General features: G+C 39.4%; 1 protein-coding gene across 1 annotated transcript in view; it reads right to left on the bottom strand.

The window, feature by feature from the left end:
• The window catches only part of IL11RA (interleukin 11 receptor subunit alpha), a 155,881-nt gene extending 131,073 nt beyond the window's left edge, over positions 1 to 24,808 (bottom strand). Inside the window, exon 1 of the mRNA XM_075842706.1 lies at positions 24,522 to 24,808. The gene's annotated coding sequence lies outside the window, so the exon portion shown is untranslated. The remainder of the gene's footprint in view (positions 1 to 24,521) is intronic.
• Positions 24,809 to 25,874: the final 1,066 nt, after the last annotated feature.

Below are 25,874 nucleotides of genomic sequence, written 5' to 3'. Positions count from 1 at the left end.
TGGAAGTCCTCAACCCTGTATCCTTCCGTCTGGAGCTGCCCCCATCCTTTCGCATACATGACGTCTTCCATGCCTCCCTCCTTAAACGCTGCTCCCCGTCCTGGTCCCCCTCGAGGAAACCTCCTGTTCCCGTTCTCACCCCTGAGGGGGTGGAATTCGAGGTGGCCAAGATTATGGACAGTAGGATGGTCCAGGGCTCCCTCCAGTACCTGGTCCATTGGAGAGGATACGGGCCAGAGGAGAGGACTTGGGTACCTGATCGTGATGTTCACGCTGGGGTATTGATCAGGAGGTTCCACCTTCTCTTCCCTACTAAACCGGGTCCTCTTAGTAAGGGTCCGGTGGCCCCTCATAAAAGGGGGAGTACTGTTAGGGATCTGCCAGGTACTACGTCTAGGTATACTCCTGGGATTAATCAATCCACACCTGAGGCCAGACCTCTTAGACTGACACCGGCTCCCACCAACCAGGGTGGCAGGCTCAGGAGTGGGAGAGCCTATCGCGGCCTGGTCAGTCGGAGTTAGCTCCGCCCCCTGTCCATTATTACCTGCCGTGTTCTCTTCCTCAGTGCTTGTAATTCTTCTGGATTCCTGGCCCCACTGCTGCTTGCTCCAGCCTGCTTCTGCCGTGCTTCTGCCTTGCTGCAGTTCCGCTTAACCTGCTTCGAATTGCCCCTGGCTTGCTTCCTTCTCCGTGCTCACGTTGGTATACTCCACTTCATCCTGGTCCTGACTACTCATTCACCGCTCCGTTTCCTCGCGGCATTCAGTGGGCTACTGCCCCTTCCCTTGCGTGTTCCCTGTTTGTTCTCCCGTGCACTTAGACAGCGTAGGGACCGCCACCCAGTTGTACCCCGTCGCCTAGGGCGGGTCGTTGCAAGTAGGCAGGGACAGGGCGGTGGGTAGATTAGGGCTCACTTTCCCTTCACCTCCTTCCTGCCATTACAATAATACTGTAGATAATACAATGTATCCAGAACTTATAATAATACTGTAGATAATATAATGTATCCAGAACTTATAATAATACTGTAGATAATACAATGTATCCAGAACTTATAATAGTAGATAATACAATGTATCCAGAGCTTATAATAATACTGTAGATAATACAATGTATCCAGAACGTATAATGGTACTGTAGATAATACAATGTATCCAGAACTTATAATGGTACTGTAGATAATACAATTTATCCAGAACTTATAATAGTAGATAATGCAATGTATCCAGAACTTATATTAGTACTGTAGATAATACAATGTATCCAGAACTTATAATAATACTGTAGATAATACAATGTATCCAGAACTTATAATACTGTAGATAATATAATGTATCCAGAACTTATAAGAATACTGTAGATAATACAATGTATCTAGAACTTATAATAGTACTGTAGATAATATAATGTATCCAGAACTTATACTAATACTGTAGATAATACAATGTATCCAGAACTTATAATATTACTGTAGATAATACAATGTATCCAGAACTTATACTAATACTGTAGATAATACAATGTATCCAGAACTTATAATAATACTATAGATAATACAATGCATCCAAAACTTATAATATTACTGTAGATAATACAATGTATCCAGAACTTATAATAATACTATAGATAATACAATGCATCCAAAACTTATAATATTACTGTAGATAATACAATGTATTCAGAACTTATACTAATACTGTAGATAATACAATGTATCCAGAACTTATAATATTACTGTAGATAATACAATGTATCCAGAACTTATACTAATACTGTAGATAATACAATGTATCCAGAACTTATATTAGTACTGTAGATAATACATGGTATCCAGAACTTATATTAGTACTGTAGATAATACAATGTATCCAGAACATATATTAGTACTGTAGATAATACAATGTATTCAGAACTTATAATAGTACTGTAGATAATATAATGTATCCAGAACTTATAATAATACTGTAGATAATACAATGTATCCAGAGGTTATAATATTAATGTAGATAATACAATGTAGCCAAAACTTATAATAGTACTGTAGATAATACAATGTATCCAGAACTTATAATAGTACTGTAGATAATACAATGTATCCAGAGCTTATAATAGTACTGTAGATAATACAATGTATCCAGAAGTAATAAAAGTACTGTATATAAGACAATGCATCCAGAACATATAATAGTAGTGTAGATAATATAATGTATCCAGAACTCATAAGAATACTGTAGATAATACAAAGTATCCAGAACCTATAATCCTACTGTAGATAATACAATGTATCCAGAACTAATATTAGTACTGTAGATAATACAATGTATTCAGAACTTATAATAATAATAATACTGTACATAATACAATGTATCCAGAACTTATAATGTAGATAATACAATGTATCCAGAACTTATAATAATACTGTAGATAATACAATGTATCCAGAACTTATAATAGTAGATAATACAATGTATTCAGAACTTATAATAATACTGTAGATAATATAATGTATTTAGAACTTATAATAGTACTATATATAAGACAATGCATCCAGAACTTATAATAGTAGTGTAGATAATATAATGTATCCAGAACTTATAAGAATACTGTAGATAATACAATGTATCCAGAACCTATAATCCATACTGTAGATAATACAATGTATCCAGAACTTATAATAGTAGAAAATAGAATGTATCCAGTACTTATAATAGTAAATAATACAATGTATCCAGAACTAATATTAGTACTGTAGATAATACAATGTATTCAGAACTTGTAATATTAGATAATACAATGTTTCCAGAACTTACAATGGTATAGGAGATAATACAATGTATCCAGTACTTATAATAGTAGATAATACAATGTATCCAGAACTTATATTAGTACTGTAGATAATACAATGTATATAGAACTTATAATAATACTGTAGATAATACATTGTATCCAGAACTTATAATAGTAGATAATACAATGTATCCAGAACTTATAATAATACTGTAGATAATATAATGTATCCAGAACTTATAATAGTAGATAATACAATGTATCCAGAACTTATAATAATACTGTAGATAATACAATGTATCCAGAACTTATAATAATAGATAATATAATGTATCCAGAACTTATACTAATACTGTAGATAATACAATGCATCCAAAACTTATAATTTTACTTTAGATAATACAATGTATCCAGAACTTATACTAATACTGTAGATAATACAATGTATCCAGAACTTATATTAGTACTGTAGATAATACATGGTATCCAGAACTTATAATACTGTAGATAATATAATGTATCCAGAACTTATAATAATACTGTAGATAATACAATGTATCCAGAACTTATAATACTGTAGATAATATAATGTATCCAGAACTTATAATAATACTGTAGATAATACAATGTATCCAGAACTTATAAGAATACTGTAGATAATACAATGTATCCAGAACTTATAATACTGTAGATAATATAATGTATCCAGAACTTATAATAGTAGATAATACAATGTATCCAGAACTTATAATAATACTGTAGATAATACAATGCATCCAAAACTTATAATATTACTGTAGATAATACAATGTATCCAGAACTTATAATATTACTGTAGATAATACAATGTATCCAGAACTTATACTAATACTGTAGATAATACAATGTATCCAGAACTTATAATAGTACTGTAGATAATACAATGTATCCAGAACTTATACTAATACTGTAGATAATACAATGTATCCAGAACTTATAATAATACTGTAGATAATACAATGTATCCAGAACTTATAATAATACTATAGATAATACAATGCATCCAAAACTTATAATATTACTGTAGATAATACAATGTATCCAGAACTTATACTAATACTGTAGATAATACAATGTATCCAGAACTTATAATATTACTGTAGATAATACAATGTATCCAGAACTTATACTAATACTGTAGATAATACAATGTATCCAGAACTTATATTAGTACTGTAGATAATACATGGTATCCAGAACTTATATTAGTACTGTAGATAATACAATGTATCCAGAACTTATATTAGTACTGTAGATAATACAATTTATCCAGAACTTATAATAGTACTGTAGATAATATAATGTATCCAGAACTTATAATAATACTGTAGATAATACAATGTATCCAGAGGTTATAATATTAATGTAGATAATACAATGTAGCCAAAACTTATAATAGTACTGTAGATAATACAATGTATCCAGAACTTATAATAGTACTGTAGATAATACAATGTATCCAGAACTTATAATAGTACTGTATCCAGAATTTATAATAATATTGTAGATAATACTATGTATCCAGAAATTATAATAGTAGATAATGTATCCAGAAGTAATAAAAGTACTGTATATAAGACAATGCATCCAGAACATATAATAGTAGTGTAGATAATATAATGTATCCAGAACTCATAAGAATACTGTAGATAATACAATGTATCCAGAACCTATAATCCTACTGTAGATAATACAATGTATTCAGAACTTATAATAATAATACTGTAGATAATACAATGTATTCAGAACTTATAATAATAATACTGTAGATAATACAATGTATCCAGAACTTATAATAGTAGATAATACAATGTATCCAGAACTTATAATAATACTGTAGATAATACAATGTATCCAGAACTTATAATAGTAGATAATACAATTGTGATAAACCAGTCCTTGGGGGATGTAATATTCCTTATTTTCAGGTTGTGAATAAATCTCCCATGCCATCTATAAAAGGGAGAGGTGTCATGAGTTATGTTTTAAAACCCATGCATCAGGTAAATGTCCCTGACTGTGGGGGGATAATCAGGATGTCCTTTTCCAGAGACATAATCAAATTAGTTTGCATGACAACACAAGGACCAACTTTGTCTCTGTGGGGCTCCCATCACACCATGGGTGCTAATCTAATCAATACTTTGGAAGCCAGACAGAGAGACTCCAGTACCCACATGTCTACAGAAATGGCTGTATGGGACAAAAGAAATATAATCCTTCAAAGCCCCCCCTGTCATAATTCATATTGTATATAACCCAGCTAGGGGTATATGATCCAGGACCTCAGACGCTCCTTGGGTCTCAAGCGCAGGGATTCTCGGCCATGAGAAACCCCAGAACTGAATGTTGGTTACAATTATTAATATTTCATAGTCATGTTTGGTATGCCAGGGTTGGTTAAAATATGCCCGGGAACTTGTCGGACATGGTATCTCGCTACGAGATTCATATAAAGAGTTATGCCCGATTAGAAGTTTGTCCGACAACTTTCCCTGTTTTGCATGTAATTAGCCATCCTCCTTCCACCTGACCAGGAGGAGGGGTGAGGGGTCTTGTTTGGACCCTTTATAGTGGCATACCAAGAAATACACAGTGTCAGACCACAGGAGATGCGACCACATTGCAGTTCTGTCCACCTTCAAGCTGTTCTCCTCAGCGGGATCTCTAACCTATCCATACGTAAGAGGTCTGTTATTCTTTGCTTTATTCCCTTTTATTTTGTAACTGTTTTGCTTATATGTATGTCATTTTATTTACATCATTTTTGTAACCTTTTTTGTAAGCGCTGTACTTTCGTATATTAAACCTTAAAATTAATAAGTTTGTTCCTTGCTGCTCTAAACCTACCCACAACCTCGAAGAGGAAAAGCATAACCTGTTGAATGCTATTTAGATTCAGTGTGTGCCTGGGTGAACGTGTGCGTTACCAGGAGGAGGCTCTTGTCGGCCTAATACGGCAAGTGGTGGCAGCGTTTTGGGTGGATGTGTGAACTGGTTTTGGGGTGCGCTTTAACTAATTGTTAGCCTGTTGCGATAGGTGTGTGTAATAGTGAGAGTGGACAAGCGGAGTTCCCCTTTACAGTAGCATCCAAGTCACGTGTGCCGGGAGTGGTGTTCGTGACAGAGTGGTGGCAGCGGTGGGATAATTTTATTTTTTTATTAGAGCATTAAGTGCCTGGATTAAGTAATTAACCCTTGCACTTAAGGACTGGCAGAATCCTTGCGAGGAGCTCACCGGTCTATAAGGACAAACTCAGTGCTTATTTTTTTTTATTAATTAAGACATACTTGCATACAGTTCCCCTCCCTTCTTGTTTTTCTTTTCTATTTTTATTTGGCAAGTAACTGCTATGATGGCAGCTACTTACAAGAAGCAAGACAAAGCCGTTTTGATCAGCCTTTGTGAGCAGAGAGGTCTGGATGGGACTGACAAAACAAAAGAAATGCTGATCCGGGCGTTGGTAGAGGATGATGCCAAGCACCAACGCCATGTGGTACCTGAGCCAGGGACCTATACAGCACATGGGGATCAAGCAATGGATATGGCTCCAGAACTGGCAGACCCAGAGGGTACCAGCAGCAGCAGTTCTCGGAGTGGAATGGACTCTTGTTTGCCCCTAATTCTTCAACAGATGAGTGAATGTGACCCCCAAATGCGTATGCAGCTTATTTTACAAGAACGCCAAGCAGAGCGAGAGTTTGCGGAGCGCCAGGCAGAGCGAGAGGCGGCAGAGCGCCAGGCAGAGCGCCAGGCGGAGCGAGAGTACCAGCTGGAGTTAGCACGACTCCAATTGCACACTTCTACACCACAGAACAGAGAGTCCAGGGATACAATAACAACCTTTAAACCCCGTCTGGAGCACTTTCCTGTTATGGAAAAGGATGGGGACCTGGACACTTTCCTAAGAGGATTTGAAAAGGCTTGCAGACAGTACCAGTTACCCAGTGAGCAATGGGCCAGGTACCTAACCCCAGGGTTAAAAGGCAAAGCCTTGGAAGTGTTTGCAGCTCTTCCCCTAGACCAGGATGGGGATTATGATGCCATCAAACAAGCTTTGATCCGGAAATATAACCTCACCCCAGAGGTGTACCGCAAAAGATTCCGGACTTTACAACGTGGACCTAATGACAGCTACTCGGATGTGGTAGATGGCCTGAGAATCAACCTCCAGCAGTGGATCCGAGGGTTTTCCATCACTACCTTTGAGGGCCTGGAGGATCTGATTATTAAAGATCAATTGCTGCACATTTGCCCTGTGGAAGTGCGACAGTTTGTATTGGACCGAGAGCCCAAGGATGCGGCCCAGGCAGCACACATTGCGGATGCCTATCTTGCCAACCGGGAACCAGCAGTGCGGAAACCTTCTATTGCCAACTGGAAAGGGGGTAAGCCAACTACAAACACATTTTCTTTTGCCAACCGACCCTCAGGGGGTCCTGGCCCTGTTCCCCCCACCAGGCCTGCATTTGATTCCCGCAGGTGTTTTGTGTGTAACAAATTGGGCCACCTCAGCACTACCTGCCCTGAGAAAAAGAAGAATGCCCCCCTGCCCAAGCCACCTGGGTCCTCTCCAGCTGTTTTGTGTGTGGGTGGGATTCAGGGGAAACCCAGTGACAATCTCCAGTCGGTTACTGTGGGCAATACCGTCACTGTGGGGCTGAGAGACACCGGCGCTGAGATGACTCTGGTCCGTCCCAAACTTGTGTCTATGGAGGACATTATTCCTGGAAAAACCCTGACTGTCACAGGGATTGGGGGAGTCCACCCCGCTTTGCCCATGGCACGGGTGTACCTTGATTGGGGTACAGGGAGGGGGTTAAAAGAAGTGGGGGTGTCTGAAAATATTCCCACGAATGTCTTATTAGGTACTGACCTGGGACGGTTAGTATCTCAGTATGTTGCATCAGATGTTGCTGATGACCCCGCAAGCTCTGTTGAAATGTGTGATGTTGATGATAAGGTAATATGTTCCCCTCTTGATCTTTCTGAACCCTGCCATGTAGAACTGTCTAATGATGTTAATGTGCTATGTGACCATGTGGAACCATGTAATGCCATACTATTGGGGGATGCTACTAAGGTAATCGGTAATAGTCATATAACCAGTGATGCTCTAGAGATATGTCCTGATAACGGTAATATGGTATGTACTCAGATTGACCCCCAGACCCTAGTTAGCCAGAAGCGGACTTACATATCAGCCGTGACCCGCAGTCAAAATAGCCATAACTTAGATATCTGTCTGCCAGCTAACAGCCCAGAAAGTGCCACAGAGGAGCCCAGCGAGGCTGTCGCTTTTACTTCCCTCCTAGCCACCCAGAGCCAAGAGTTCCAGGCCGCTTTACATGATGATGCCAGCTTAGACAAGCTAAGGGACCTTGCTGGAAAAACACCTGACGAATCTGACAAGGAGAGGATCTTCTGGGATCAAGGCAGGCTGTATAGGGAGACTATTCCCTGTGATCACCAACAGGCATGGTTAACAGAGCAACAGCTCATAATACCCCACCAGTTTCGTGAACAATTAATGAGGGTTGCCCATGAGATCCCCTTAGCTGGACATTTAGGGGTACAGAAGACAAAAGCCAGGCTTGCTCATAACTTTTATTGGCCTAAAATGGGAACTGACATAGCAAACTACTGCCGTTCTTGTGTGACATGCCAAAGGGTGGGGAAGTCGGGACATATACCGAAAGCCCCATTAGCCCCTTTGCCAATCATTGATGAGCCCTTCCAGAGAATCGCTGTGGATATCATTGGGCCTCGGGCCATACCCAGCAGTTCTGGGAAACGCTTCATCTTAACGGTGGTAGATTATGCTACTCGGTACCCAGAAGCCATAGCATTATCCTCCATTCGGGCCGACAAGGTGGCTGATGCCCTGATAAGTGTATTTGCTCGAGTAGGATTTCCCAGGGAGATGCTTACCGATCAGGGGACCCAGTTTATGTCCAACCTGATGCAGTGCCTCTGTAAGAAAATGCAGGTGCAACACCTTGTAGCCAGTCCCTATCACCCACAGACTAATGGTCTGTGTGAACGCTTTAACGGGACCCTCAAACAAATGCTCAAGATGTTGGTCGAGTCCCAGGGGCGCGACTGGGAGCGGTATCTCCCCCACCTGTTGTTTGCTTACCGAGAGGTACCACAGGCCTCAACGGGGTTCTCCCCCTTTGAGCTGCTGTATGGAAGACGAGTACGGGGCCCCCTAGATCTGATAAGAGAATCCTGGGAAGGGGAATTGGTTACTCCAGAGGTATCGGTCATAGAGTATGTCATGAGGTTCCGGGATAAGATGCAAACCCTGACCGGGTTGGTAAGGGAGAACATGGTGCAGGCCCAAGCCAGCCAAAAGCAATGGTATGACCGCAATGCGAGAGAAAGAATTTATGAAGTGGGCCAGAAAGTATGGGTGTTAGTCCCCATGACTCAAAATAAATTACAAGCCGCTTGGGAAGGCCCCTATACCATTCACCAACGCCTAAATAATGTAAATTATGTGGTGACCATAGATCATGCGAGGAAAAACGCACCTGCCACTTTCCAGCGCTTGGTGAATCAGCTGCTTGAGGGACTTGAAGGGTTTGCAGTAGCTTACCTGGATGACATTGCCGTGTTCAGCTCCACATGGGAAGAACACCTGTCGCACCTGTCGCAGGTGCTCAGGCGGGTCCAAACCGCAGGCCTGACTATCAAGCCCGGAAAGTGTCAGATAGGCATGACGGAGGTGCAATACCTAGGACACAGAGTGGGTGGGGGGACTCTGAAACCAGAGCCCGGGAAGGTAGATGCAATCACAGCCTGGCCCACCCCAACAACAAAAAAACATGTGATGTCCTTTTTGGGTACTGCTGGGTACTACCGAAAATTTGTACCTAACTATAGTGCCCTAGCGAGGCCCCTAACTGAACTAACCAAGAAGAAGCTGCCTCAGATAGTGAATTGGACAGCCACCTGTGAGAACTCTCTTGCCACGCTGAAAGCTGCCCTTGCCAGTTCTCCAGTGTTGCAAGCCCCAGATTTCACCCGAAGGTTCGTTGTCCAGACTGATGCCAGTGCCTATGGCCTGGGTGCGGTTCTCAGCCAGATAAATTCAAGGGGAGAAGAACATCCAGTTATGTATTTAAGCAGGAAGCTTCTGCCCAGGGAGGTGGCATACGCCACCGTAGAGAAAGAGTGCTTAGCCATAGTGTGGGCCCTGCAGAAGTTGCAACCCTACCTTTATGGGCGGAATTTCACGGTAGTGACTGATCACAACCCTCTTAGCTGGTTACACATGGTAGCGGGTGATAATGGCAAATTACTGCGGTGGAGCCTAGCTCTACAGCAGTATGACTTTACGATCCAGCATAAGAAGGGAAGTGAACATGGGAACGCAGATGGGTTATCCCGCCAAGGGGATGTGCTTGGGAAATGACCTGTAAGTCAATTTCCCAGGGCACATCATAAAGGGGGAGGTGTGATAAACCAGTCCTTGGGGGATGTAATATTCCTTATTTTCAGGTTGTGAATAAATCTCCCATGCCATCTATAAAAGGGAGAGGTGTCATGAGTTATGTTTTAAAACCCATGCATCAGGTAAATGTCCCTGACTGTGGGGGGATAATCAGGATGTCCTTTTCCAGAGACATAATCAAATTAGTTTGCATGACAACACAAGGACCAACTTTGTCTCTGTGGGGCTCCCATCACACCATGGGTGCTAATCTAATCAATACTTTGGAAGCCAGACAGAGAGACTCCAGTACCCACATGTCTACAGAAATGGCTGTATGGGACAAAAGAAATATAATCCTTCAAAGCCCCCCCTGTCATAATTCATATTGTATATAACCCAGCTAGGGGTATATGATCCAGGACCTCAGACGCTCCTTGGGTCTCAAGCGCAGGGATTCTCGGCCATGAGAAACCCCAGAACTGAATGTTGGTTACAATTATTAATATTTCATAGTCATGTTTGGTATGCCAGGGTTGGTTAAAATATGCCCGGGAACTTGTCGGACATGGTATCTCGCTACGAGATTCATATAAAGAGTTATGCCCGATTAGAAGTTTGTCCGACAACTTTCCCTGTTTTGCATGTAATTAGCCATCCTCCTTCCACCTGACCAGGAGGAGGGGTGAGGGGTCTTGTTTGGACCCTTTATAGTGGCATACCAAGAAATACACAGTGTCAGACCACAGGAGATGCGACCACATTGCAGTTCTGTCCACCTTCAAGCTGTTCTCCTCAGCGGGATCTCTAACCTATCCATACGTAAGAGGTCTGTTATTCTTTGCTTTATTCCCTTTTATTTTGTAACTGTTTTGCTTATATGTATGTCATTTTATTTACATCATTTTTGTAACCTTTTTTGTAAGCACTGTACTTTCGTATATTAAACCTTAAAATTAATAAGTTTGTTCCTTGCTGCTCTAAACCTACCCACAACCTCGAAGAGGAAAAGCATAACCTGTTGAATGCTATTTAGATTCAGTGTGTGCCTGGGTGAACGTGTGCGTTACCAGGAGGAGGCTCTTGTCGGCCTAATACGGCAAGTGGTGGCAGCGTTTTGGGTGGATGTGTGAACTGGTTTTGGGGTGCGCTTTAACTAATTGTTAGCCTGTTGCGATAGGTGTGTGTAATAGTGAGAGTGGACAAGCGGAGTTCCCCTTTACAGTAGCATCCAAGTCACGTGTGCCGGGAGTGGTGTTCGTGACAGAGTGGTGGCAGCGGTGGGATAATTTTATTTTTTTATTAGAGCATTAAGTGCCTGGATTAAGTAATTAACCCTTGCACTTAAGGACTGGCAGAATCCTTGCGAGGAGCTCACCGGTCTATAAGGACAAACTCAGTGCTTATTTTTTTTTATTAATTAAGACATACTTGCATACAGTTCCCCTCCCTTCTTGTTTTTCTTTTCTATTTTTATTTGGCAAGTAACTGCTATGATGGCAGCTACTTACAAGAAGCAAGACAAAGCCGTTTTGATCAGCCTTTGTGAGCAGAGAGGTCTGGATGGGACTGACAAAACAAAAGAAATGCTGATCCGGGCGTTGGTAGAGGATGATGCCAAGCACCAACGCCATGTGGTACCTGAGCCAGGGACCTATACAGCACATGGGGATCAAGCAATGGATATGGCTCCAGAACTGGCAGACCCAGAGGGTACCAGCAGCAGCAGTTCTCGGAGTGGAATGGACTCTTGTTTGCCCCTAATTCTTCAACAGATGAGTGAATGTGACCCCCAAATGCGTATGCAGCTTATTTTACAAGAACGCCAAGCAGAGCGAGAGTTTGCGGAGCGCCAGGCAGAGCGAGAGGCGGCAGAGCGCCAGGCAGAGCGCCAGGCGGAGCGAGAGTACCAGCTGGAGTTAGCACGACTCCAATTGCACACTTCTACACCACAGAACAGAGAGTCCAGGGATACAATAACAACCTTTAAACCCCGTCTGGAGCACTTTCCTGTTATGGAAAAGGATGGGGACCTGGACACTTTCCTAAGAGGATTTGAAAAGGCTTGCAGACAGTACCAGTTACCCAGTGAGCAATGGGCCAGGTACCTAACCCCAGGGTTAAAAGGCAAAGCCTTGGAAGTGTTTGCAGCTCTTCCCCTAGACCAGGATGGGGATTATGATGCCATCAAACAAGCTTTGATCCGGAAATATAACCTCACCCCAGAGGTGTACCGCAAAAGATTCCGGACTTTACAACGTGGACCTAATGACAGCTACTCGGATGTGGTAGATGGCCTGAGAATCAACCTCCAGCAGTGGATCCGAGGGTTTTCCATCACTACCTTTGAGGGCCTGGAGGATCTGATTATTAAAGATCAATTGCTGCACATTTGCCCTGTGGAAGTGCGACAGTTTGTATTGGACCGAGAGCCCAAGGATGCGGCCCAGGCAGCACACATTGCGGATGCCTATCTTGCCAACCGGGAACCAGCAGTGCGGAAACCTTCTATTGCCAACTGGAAAGGGGGTAAGCCAACTACAAACACATTTTCTTTTGCCAACCGACCCTCAGGGGGTCCTGGCCCTGTTCCCCCCACCAGGCCTGCATTTGATTCCCGCAGGTGTTTTGTGTGTAACAAATTGGGCCACCTCAGCACTACCTGCCCTGAGAAAAAGAAGAATGCCCCCCTGCCCAAGCCACCTGGGTCCTCTCCAGCTGTTTTGTGTGTGGGTGGGATTCAGGGGAAACCCAGTGACAATCTCCAGTCGGTTACTGTGGGCAATACCGTCACTGTGGGGCTGAGAGACACCGGCGCTGAGATGACTCTGGTCCGTCCCAAACTTGTGTCTATGGAGGACATTATTCCTGGAAAAACCCTGACTGTCACAGGGATTGGGGGAGTCCACCCCGCTTTGCCCATGGCACGGGTGTACCTTGATTGGGGTACAGGGAGGGGGTTAAAAGAAGTGGGGGTGTCTGAAAATATTCCCACGAATGTCTTATTAGGTACTGACCTGGGACGGTTAGTATCTCAGTATGTTGCATCAGATGTTGCTGATGACCCCGCAAGCTCTGTTGAAATGTGTGATGTTGATGATAAGGTAATATGTTCCCCTCTTGATCTTTCTGAACCCTGCCATGTAGAACTGTCTAATGATGTTAATGTGCTATGTGACCATGTGGAACCATGTAATGCCATACTATTGGGGGATGCTACTAAGGTAATCGGTAATAGTCATATAACCAGTGATGCTCTAGAGATATGTCCTGATAACGGTAATATGGTATGTACTCAGATTGACCCCCAGACCCTAGTTAGCCAGAAGCGGACTTACATATCAGCCGTGACCCGCAGTCAAAATAGCCATAACTTAGATATCTGTCTGCCAGCTAACAGCCCAGAAAGTGCCACAGAGGAGCCCAGCGAGGCTGTCGCTTTTACTTCCCTCCTAGCCACCCAGAGCCAAGAGTTCCAGGCCGCTTTACATGATGATGCCAGCTTAGACAAGCTAAGGGACCTTGCTGGAAAAACACCTGACGAATCTGACAAGGAGAGGATCTTCTGGGATCAAGGCAGGCTGTATAGGGAGACTATTCCCTGTGATCACCAACAGGCATGGTTAACAGAGCAACAGCTCATAATACCCCACCAGTTTCGTGAACAATTAATGAGGGTTGCCCATGAGATCCCCTTAGCTGGACATTTAGGGGTACAGAAGACAAAAGCCAGGCTTGCTCATAACTTTTATTGGCCTAAAATGGGAACTGACATAGCAAACTACTGCCGTTCTTGTGTGACATGCCAAAGGGTGGGGAAGTCGGGACATATACCGAAAGCCCCATTAGCCCCTTTGCCAATCATTGATGAGCCCTTCCAGAGAATCGCTGTGGATATCATTGGGCCTCGGGCCATACCCAGCAGTTCTGGGAAACGCTTCATCTTAACGGTGGTAGATTATGCTACTCGGTACCCAGAAGCCATAGCATTATCCTCCATTCGGGCCGACAAGGTGGCTGATGCCCTGATAAGTGTATTTGCTCGAGTAGGATTTCCCAGGGAGATGCTTACCGATCAGGGGACCCAGTTTATGTCCAACCTGATGCAGTGCCTCTGTAAGAAAATGCAGGTGCAACACCTTGTAGCCAGTCCCTATCACCCACAGACTAATGGTCTGTGTGAACGCTTTAACGGGACCCTCAAACAAATGCTCAAGATGTTGGTCGAGTCCCAGGGGCGCGACTGGGAGCGGTATCTCCCCCACCTGTTGTTTGCTTACCGAGAGGTACCACAGGCCTCAACGGGGTTCTCCCCCTTTGAGCTGCTGTATGGAAGACGAGTACGGGGCCCCCTAGATCTGATAAGAGAATCCTGGGAAGGGGAATTGGTTACTCCAGAGGTATCGGTCATAGAGTATGTCATGAGGTTCCGGGATAAGATGCAAACCCTGACCGGGTTGGTAAGGGAGAACATGGTGCAGGCCCAAGCCAGCCAAAAGCAATGGTATGACCGCAATGCGAGAGAAAGAATTTATGAAGTGGGCCAGAAAGTATGGGTGTTAGTCCCCATGACTCAAAATAAATTACAAGCCGCTTGGGAAGGCCCCTATACCATTCACCAACGCCTAAATAATGTAAATTATGTGGTGACCATAGATCATGCGAGGAAAAACGCACCTGCCACTTTCCAGCGCTTGGTGAATCAGCTGCTTGAGGGACTTGAAGGGTTTGCAGTAGCTTACCTGGATGACATTGCCGTGTTCAGCTCCACATGGGAAGAACACCTGTCGCACCTGTCGCAGGTGCTCAGGCGGGTCCAAACCGCAGGCCTGACTATCAAGCCCGGAAAGTGTCAGATAGGCATGACGGAGGTGCAATACCTAGGACACAGAGTGGGTGGGGGGACTCTGAAACCAGAGCCCGGGAAGGTAGATGCAATCACAGCCTGGCCCACCCCAACAACAAAAAAACATGTGATGTCCTTTTTGGGTACTGCTGGGTACTACCGAAAATTTGTACCTAACTATAGTGCCCTAGCGAGGCCCCTAACTGAACTAACCAAGAAGAAGCTGCCTCAGATAGTGAATTGGACAGCCACCTGTGAGAACTCTCTTGCCACGCTGAAAGCTGCCCTTGCCAGTTCTCCAGTGTTGCAAGCCCCAGATTTCACCCGAAGGTTCGTTGTCCAGACTGATGCCAGTGCCTATGGCCTGGGTGCGGTTCTCAGCCAGATAAATTCAAGGGGAGAAGAACATCCAGTTATGTATTTAAGCAGGAAGCTTCTGCCCAGGGAGGTGGCATACGCCACCGTAGAGAAAGAGTGCTTAGCCATAGTGTGGGCCCTGCAGAAGTTGCAACCCTACCTTTATGGGCGGAATTTCACGGTAGTGACTGATCACAACCCTCTTAGCTGGTTACACATGGTAGCGGGTGATAATGGCAAATTACTGCGGTGGAGCCTAGCTCTACAGCAGTATGACTTTACGATCCAGCATAAGAAGGGAAGTGAACATGGGAACGCAGATGGGTTATCCCGCCAAGGGGATGTGCTTGGGAAATGACCTGTAAGTCAATTTCCCAGGGCACATCATAAAGGGGGAGGTGTGATAAACCAGTCCTTGGGGGATGTAATATTCCTTATTTTCAGGTTGTGAATAAATCTCCCATGCCATCTATAAAAGGGAGAGGTGTCATGAGTTATGTTTTAAAACCCATGCATCAGGTAAATGTCCCTGACTGTGGGGGGATAATCAGGATGTCCTTTTCCAGAGACATAATCAAATTAGTTTGCATGACAACACAAGGACCAACTTTGTCTCTGTGGGGCTCCCATCACACCATGGGTGCTAATCTAATCAATACTTTGGAAGCCAGACAGAGAGACTCCAGTACCCACATGTCTACAGAAATGGCTGTATGGGACAAAAGAAATATAATCCTTCAAAGCCCCCCCTGTCATAATTCATATTGTATATAACCCAGCTAGGGGTATATGATCCAGGACCTCAGACGCTCCTTGGGTCTCAAGCGCAGGGATTCTCGGCCATGAGAAACCCCAGAACTGAATGTTGGTTACAATTATTAATATTTCATAGTCATGTTTGGTATGCCAGGGTTGGTTAAAATATGCCCGGGAACTTGTCGGACATGGTATCTCGCTACGAGATTCATATAAAGAGTTATGCCCGATTAGAAGTTTGTCCGACAACTTTCCCTGTTTTGCATGTAATTAGCCATCCTCCTTCCACCTGACCAGGAGGAGGGGTGAGGGGTCTTGTTTGGACCCTTTATAGTGGCATACCAAGAAATACACAGTGTCAGACCACAGGAGATGCGACCACATTGCAGTTCTGTCCACCTTCAAGCTGTTCTCCTCAGCGGGATCTCTAACCTATCCATACGTAAGAGGTCTGTTATTCTTTGCTTTATTCCCTTTTATTTTGTAACTGTTTTGCTTATATGTATGTCATTTTATTTACATCATTTTTGTAACCTTTTTTGTAAGCACTGTACTTTCGTATATTAAACCTTAAAATTAATAAGTTTGTTCCTTGCTGCTCTAAACCTACCCACAACCTCGAAGAGGAAAAGCATAACCTGTTGAATGCTATTTAGATTCAGTGTGTGCCTGGGTGAACGTGTGCGTTACCAGGAGGAGGCTCTTGTCGGCCTAATACGGCAAGTGGTGGCAGCGTTTTGGGTGGATGTGTGAACTGGTTTTGGGGTGCGCTTTAACTAATTGTTAGCCTGTTGCGATAGGTGTGTGTAATAGTGAGAGTGGACAAGCGGAGTTCCCCTTTACAGTAGCATCCAAGTCACGTGTGCCGGGAGTGGTGTTCGTGACAACAATGTATTCAGAACTTGTAATATTAGATAATACAATGTTTCCAGAACTTATAATAATACTGTAGATAATATAATGTATTTAGAACTTATAATAGTACTATAAATAATACAATGTATCCAGAACTTATAATAATACTGTAGATAATACAATGTATCCAGAAGTAATAAAAGTACTGTATATAAGACAATGCATCCAGAACTTATAATAGTAGTGTAGATAATACAATGTATCCAGAACCTATAATCCATACTGTAGATAAGGTAATAGTAGAAAATAGAATGTATCCAGTACTTATAATAGTAAATAATACAATGTATCCAGAACTAATATTAGTACTGTAGATAATACAATGTATTCAGAACTTGTAATATTAGATAATACAATGTTTCCAGAACTTACAATGGTATAGGAGATAATACAATGTATCCAGAACTTATATTAGTACTGTAGATAATACAATGTATATAGAACTTATAATAATACTGTAGATAATACATTGTATCCAGAACTTATAATAGTAGATAATACAATGTATCCAGAACTTATACTAATACTGTAGATAATACAATGTATCCAGAACTTATAATAATACTGTAGATAATATAATGTATCCAGAACTTATAATAATAGTGTAGATAATACAATGTATCCAGAACTTATAATAATACTGTAGATAATATAATGTATCCAGAACTTATAATAATACTGTAGATAATACAATGTATCCAGAACTTATAATAGTAGATAATACAATGTATCCAGAGCTTATAATAATACTGTAGATAATACAATGTATCCAGAACTTATAATGGTACTGTAGATAATACAATGTATCCAGAACTTATAATGGTACTGTAGATAATACAATTTATCCAGAACTTATAATAGTAGATAATGCAATGTATCCAGAACTTATATTAGTGCTGTAGATAATACAATGTATCCAGAACTTATAATAAGGGCATGACCACACATGGCGGAATTCCTCCGCAACTGTCCGCATCAATGCCGCACAGAATCTGCGTTGCAGATTCTGCAGCGGATCTGCACAAAATGTGCAGAAAATTGATGCGGACTGGCCGCTGCGGACTGCAGGAAAAGTGCTTCTCTTCTCCCTATTCAGTGCAGGATAGAGAGAAGGGACAGCACTTTCCCTAGTGAAAGTCAAAGAAATTCATACTTACCGCCCGTTGTCTTGGTGACGCGTCCCTCTTTCGGCATCCGGCCCGACCTCCCTGGACGACGCACCAGTCCATGTGACCGCTGCAGCCTGTGCTTGGCCTGTGATTGGCTGCAGCCGTCACTTACACTGAAACGTCATCCTGGGAGGCCGGACTGGAGACAGACGCAGGGAGTTCTCGGTAAGTATGAACTTATATTTTTTTTTACAGATACATGTATATTGAGATCGGTAGTCACTGTCCCGGGTGCAGAAACAGTTACTGCCGATCGCGTAACTCTTTCAGCACCCTGGACAGTGACTATTTACAGACGTCTCCTAGCAACGCTCCCGTCATTACGGGAGCCCCATTGACTTCCTCAGTCTGGCTGTAGACCTAGAAATACATAGGTCCAGCCAGAATGAAGAAATGTCATGGTAGTAAAAACAATACGCTCCGCAGCACACATAAGATCTGCGGACTTCATTGCGGAATTTTGACTCTCCATTGAAGTCAATGGAGAAATTCCGCCATGAGTCCGCAACCAGTCCGCCACTGCTCCGCAACAGACAGAGCATGCTGCGGACACCAAATTCCGCTCCGCAGCCTATGCTCCGCAGCGGAATTGTACGCATCGTGTAAACGAACACTGCTAAATTAAAGTGAAAGTCAATGGAGAAACGGCTCCGCTGCGGATTAACGCTGCGGAGTGTCCGCAGCGGAATTTAAGTGAAATTCCGCCATGTGTGAACCCGCCCTAATACTGTAGATAATACAATGTATCCAGAACTTATAATAATACTGTAGATAATACAATGTATCCAGAACTTATAATACTGTAGATAATATAATGTATCCAGAACTTATAAGAATACTGTAGATAATACAATGTATCCAGAACTTATAATAATACTGTAGACAATACAATGTATCCAGAACTTATAATACTGTAGATAATATAATGTATCCAGAACTTATAATAATACTGTAGATAATACAATGTATCCAGAACTTATAATAATACTGTAGATAATACAATGTATCCAGAACTTATAATACTGTAGATAATATAATGTATCCAGAACTTATAATAATACTGTAGATAATACAATGTATCCACAACTTATAATAATACTGTAGATAATATAATGTATCCAGAACTTATAATAATACTGTAGATAATACAATGTATCCAGAACTTATAATAGTAGATAATACAATGTATCCAGAGCTTATAATAATACTGTAGATAATACAATGTATCCAGAACTTATAATGGTACTGTAGATAATACAATGTATCCAGAACTTATAATGGTACTGTAGATAATACAATTTATCCAGAACTTATAATAGTAGATAATGCAATGTATCCAGAACTTATATTAGTGCTGTAGATAATACAATGTATCCAGAACTTATAATAATACTGTAGATAATACAATGTATCCAGAACTTATAATAATACTGTAGATAATACAATGTATCCAGAACTTATAATACTGTAGATAATATAATGTATCCAGAACTTATAAGAATACTGTAGATAATACAATGTATCCAGAACTTATAATAATACTGTAGACAATACAATGTATCCAGAACTTATAATACTGTAGATAATATAATGTATCCAGAACTTATAATAATACTGTAGATAATACAATGTATCCAGAACTTATAATAATACTGTAGATAATACAATGTATCCAGAACTTATAATACTGTAGATAATATAATGTATCCAGAACTTATAATAATACTGTAGATAATACAATGTATCCACAACTTATAATAATAGATAATACAATGTATCCACAACTTATAATAATACTGTAGATAATACAATGTATCCAGAACTTATAATAGTAGATAATACAATGTATCCAGAACTTATAATAATACTGTAGATAATACAATGTATCCAGAACTTATAATAGTAGATAATACAATGTATTCAGAACTTGTAATATTAGATAATACAATGTTTCCAGAACTTATAATAATACTGTAGATAATATAATGTATTTAGAACTTATAATAGTACTATAAATAATACAATGTATCCAGAACTTATAATAATACTGTAGATAATACAATGTATCCAGAAGTAATAAAAGTACTGTATATAAGACAATGCATCCAGAACTTATAATAGTAGTGTAGATAATATAATGTATCCAGAACTTATAAGAATACTGTAGATAATACAATGTACCCAGAACCTATAATCCATACTGTAGATAAGGTAATAGTAGAAAATAGAATGTATCCAGTACTTATAATAGTAAATAATACAATGTATCCAGAACTAATATTAGTACTGTAGATAATACAATGTATTCAGAACTTGTAATATTAGATAATACAATGTTTCCAGAACTTACAATGGTATAGGAGATAATACAATGTATCCAGAACTTATATTAGTACTGTAGATAATACAATGTATATAGAACTTATAATAATACTGTAGATAATACATTGTATCCAGAACTTATAATAGTAGATAATACAATGTATCCAGAACTTATACTAATACTGTAGATAATACAATGTATCCAGAACTTATAATAATACTGTAGATAATATAATGTATCCAGAACTTATAATAATAGTGTAGATAATACAATGTATCCAGAACTTATAATAATACTGTAGATAATATAATGTATCCAGAACTTATAATAATACTGTAGATAATAAAATGTATCCAGAACTTATAATAGTCGATAATACAATGTATCCAGAGCTTATAATAATACTGTAGATAATACAATGTATCCAGAACTTATAATGGTACTGTAGATAATACAATGTATCCAGAACTTATAATGGTACTGTAGATAATACAATTTATCCAGAACTTATAATAGTAGATAATGCAATGTATCCAGAACTTATATTAGTACTGTAGATAATACAATGTATCCAGAACTTATAATAATACTGTAGATAATACAATGTATCCAGAACTTATAATAATACTGTAGATAATACAATGTATCCAGAACTTATAATACTGTAGATAATATAATGTATCCAGAACTTATAAGAATACTGTAGATAATACAATGTATCCAGAACTTATAATAATACTGTAGACAATACAATGTATCCAGAACTTATAATACTGTAGATAATATAATGTATCCAGAACTTATAATAATACTGTAGATAATACAATGTATCCAGAACTTATAATAATACTGTAGATAATACAATGTATCCAGAACTTATAATACTGTAGATAATATAATGTATCCAGAACTTATAATAATACTGTAGATAATACAATGTATCCACAACTTATAATAATAGATAATACAATGTATCCACAACTTATAATAATACTGTAGATAATACAATGTATCCAGAACTTATAATAGTAGATAATATAATGTATCCAGAACTTATAATAGTAGATAATACAATGTATCCACAACTTATAATAGTAGATAATACAATGTATCCACAACTTATAATAGTACTGTAGATAATACCATGTATTCAGAATTGATAATAGTAGATAATACAAAGTATCCAGAACTTATAATAATACTGTAGATAATACAAAGCTCTGTACCTGGTCATCGTGTTTTCCCTGTATGTGAAGATACATCCGATGACACAATGTAACAATGTGTGACTAGATTCTATAAATAGAGGATGATATAGTAAAGGCTGATGTAGTGCGTGTGTCAATGTTTCCAGAACTTACAATGGTATAGGAGATAATACAATGTATCCAGAACTTATAATAGTAGATAATACAATGTATATAGAACTTATAATAATACTGTAGATAATACATTGTATCCAGAACTTATAATAGTAGATAATACAATGTATCCAGAACTTATAATAATACTGTAGATAATATAATGTATCCAGAACTTATACTAATACTGTAGATAATGCAATGTATCCAGAACTTATATTAGTACTGTAGATAATACAATGTATCCAGAACTTATAATAATACTGTCGATAATACAATGTATCCAGAACTTATAATAATACTGTGGATAATACAATGTATCCAGAACTTATAATACTGTAGATAATATAATGTATCCAGAACTTATAAGAATACTGTAGATAATACAATGTATCCAGAACTTATAATAATACTGTAGATAATACAATGTATCCAGAACTTATAATATTACTGTAGATAATACAATGTATCCAGAACTTATACTAATACTGTAGATAATACAATGTATCCAGAACTTATAATAATACTGTAGATAATACAATGCATCCAAAACTTATAATATTACTGTAGATAATACAATGTATCCAGAACTTATAATATTACTGTAGATAATACAATGTATCCAGAACTTATACTAATACTGTAGATAATACAATGTATCCAGAACTTATAATGGTACTGTAGATAATACAATTTATCCAGAACTTATAATAGTAGATAATGCAATGTATCCAGAACTTATATTAGTACTGTAGATAATACAATGTATCCAGAACTTATAATAATACTGTAGATAATACAATGTATCCAGAACTTATAATACTGTAGATAATATAATGTATCCAGAACTTATAAGAATACTGTAGATAATACAATGTATCCAGAACTTATAATAATACTGTAGATAATACAATGTATCCAGAACTTATAATATTACTGTAGATAATACAATGTATCCAGAACTTATACTAATACTGTAGATAATACAATGTATCCAGAACTTATAATAATACTGTAGATAATACAATGTATCCAGAACTTATAATAATACTGTAGATAATACAATGCATCCAAAACTTATAATATTACTGTAGATAATACAATGTATCCAGAACTTATAATATTACTGTAGATAATACAATGTATCCAGAACTTATACTAATACTGTAGATAATACAATGTATCCAGAACTTATAATGGTACTGTAGATAATACAATTTATCCAGAACTTATAATAGTAGATAATGCAATGTATCCAGAACTTATATTAGTACTGTAGATAATACAATGTATCCAGAACTTATAATAATACTGTAGATAATATAATGTATCCAGAACTTATAATAATACTGTAGATAATACAATGTATCCAGAACTTATAATACTGTAGATAATATAATGTATCCAGAACTTATAAGAATACTGTAGATAATACAATGTATCCAGAACTTATAATAATCCTGTAGATAATACAATGTATCCAGAACTTATAATACTGTAGATAATATAATGTATCCAGAACTTATAATAATACTGTAGATAATACAATGTATCCAGAACTTATACTAATACTGTAGATAATACAATGTATCCAGAACTTATAATAATACTGTAGATAATACAATGTATCCAGAACTTATAATATTACTGTAGATAATACAATGTATCCAGAACTTATAATAATACTGTAGATAATACAATGTATCCAGAACTTATAATAATACTGTAGATAATACAATGTATCCAGAACTTATAATACTGTAGATAATATAATGTATACAGAACTTATAAGAATACTGTAGATAATACAATGTATCCAGAACTTATAATAATACTGTAGATAATACAATGTATCCAGAACTTATAATACTGTAGATAATATAATGTATCAAGAACTTATAATAATACTGTAGATAATACAATGTATCCACAACGTATAATAATAGATAATACAATGTATCCACAACTTATAATAATACTGTAGATAATACAATGTATCCAGAACTTATAATAGTAGATAATACAATGTATCCAGAACTTATAATAGTAGATAATACAATGTATCCACAACTTATAATAGTAGATAATACAATGTATCCACAACTTATAATAGTAGATAATACAATGTATCCACAACTTATAATAGTAGATAATATAATGTATCCAGAACTTATAATAGTAGATAATACAATGTCTCCAGAACTTATAATAGTAGATAATACAATGTATCCACAACTTATAATAGTAGATAATACAATGTATCCACAACTTATAATAGTACTGTAGATAATACCATGTATTCAGAATTGATAATAGTAGATAATACAAAGTATCCAGAACTTATAATAATACTGTAGATAATACAAAGCTCTGTACCTGGTCATCGTGTTTTCCCTGTATATGAAGATACATCCGATGACACAATGTAACAATGTGTGACTAGATTCTATAAACAGAGGATGATATAGTAAAGGCTCCTGCAGTGCGGGTGTCAGGGGGTCTCTAGGGGGTCTGTCATTTCCTCACCTTAGACTCCTCCGCTGTTTTATCCGGTCAGAAGCTCCATGCTGTCCCTCTTCTCTTGATATGATATTCGGGGTCTCTCCCCTGTGCGGGGGTCTCTCTTCTATCCAGTCACTAGTCTATAGAGCTTTCCTGTAGTCCTGTGTTTGTAACTATCCTCCGATCCGGGGTCTCCTCACAGTTTCTGGGGTCCCTCCAGCATGGACTGAGTCCCGGGAAGTAGTTCAGTCGGTCCGGTTATTGGAGAGTTCTGCTGCCAGTCTCTGGAGCTTGGGGGGGCTTCTTCCTGTGAAGTGTGAATTGTTAAGGGGCAGAGCCCTGGAGACGAGGAGGGGGCTGACAGCAACACCGAGCTGACCCCTTCCCTGCCTGTGACTCACTGCACATTCCTCTCCCCCTCCCTGACAGGAGATAAATCTTCATGTGTTACTAGTGTCACTCACAAATCACACTGGACACAACACACAATGTGCAAGAGACATTATTTGCACAGCAATAACACAAATATAGGTATACCTGACCAGTGTGTAACACAACCACATAACACTAGCACACATCTGTATACCAGATCGGTATGTAAAACACCCATACATCACTACCACACACATGTACACCTCACACATCACTGCCACACATCTGTATATCTGACCAATGTGTAACATACTCACACATCAGTACAACACATCTGTATACCTGACTGGTGTGCAACACTCCTCACTGTCACACATCAGTATACCAGACTACTGTGTAACACACTCACACATCTGTATACCTGACTGGTGTGAAACACACCTCACTGCCACACATTTGTATATCTGACCCATGTGTAACACACTCACACATCAGTACAACACATTTGTATACCTAACTTGGGTGCAACACACCTCACACATCACTGCCACACATCTGTATACCTGACTAGTGTGTAATACAACCACATAACACTACCACACATCTGTATACCTGACTAGTGTGTAATACAGCCACATAACACTACCACACATCTGTATACCAGATCGGTATGTAACACACCCATACATCACTACCACACACATGTACAACTCACTAGTGTGTAAAACACATCACTGCCACACATCTGTACACCTGACCAATGTGTATCACACCCACACATCAGTACCACACATCTGTATACCTGACCAGTGTCTAACACACCCACACATCCAAGTCACACATCTGTATACCTGACCAATGTGTAACACACATCACACATCACGGCCGCATATCTGTATACCTAACCAGTGTGGTGCAACACACCCACATAACACTAGCACACATTTGTATACCTGACCAGCATGTAACCACGTCAGTATCACACATGTACACCTCACTAGTGTG

The sequence above is a fragment of the Rhinoderma darwinii genome, chromosome 1 (assembly GCF_050947455.1).
Source record: "Rhinoderma darwinii isolate aRhiDar2 chromosome 1, aRhiDar2.hap1, whole genome shotgun sequence".
In the NCBI taxonomy this organism is placed as follows: Eukaryota; Metazoa; Chordata; class Amphibia; order Anura; family Rhinodermatidae; genus Rhinoderma; species Rhinoderma darwinii.
Note: the sequence above shows the minus strand (reverse complement) of the source record. Positions and strands in the feature narration are given on the sequence as shown.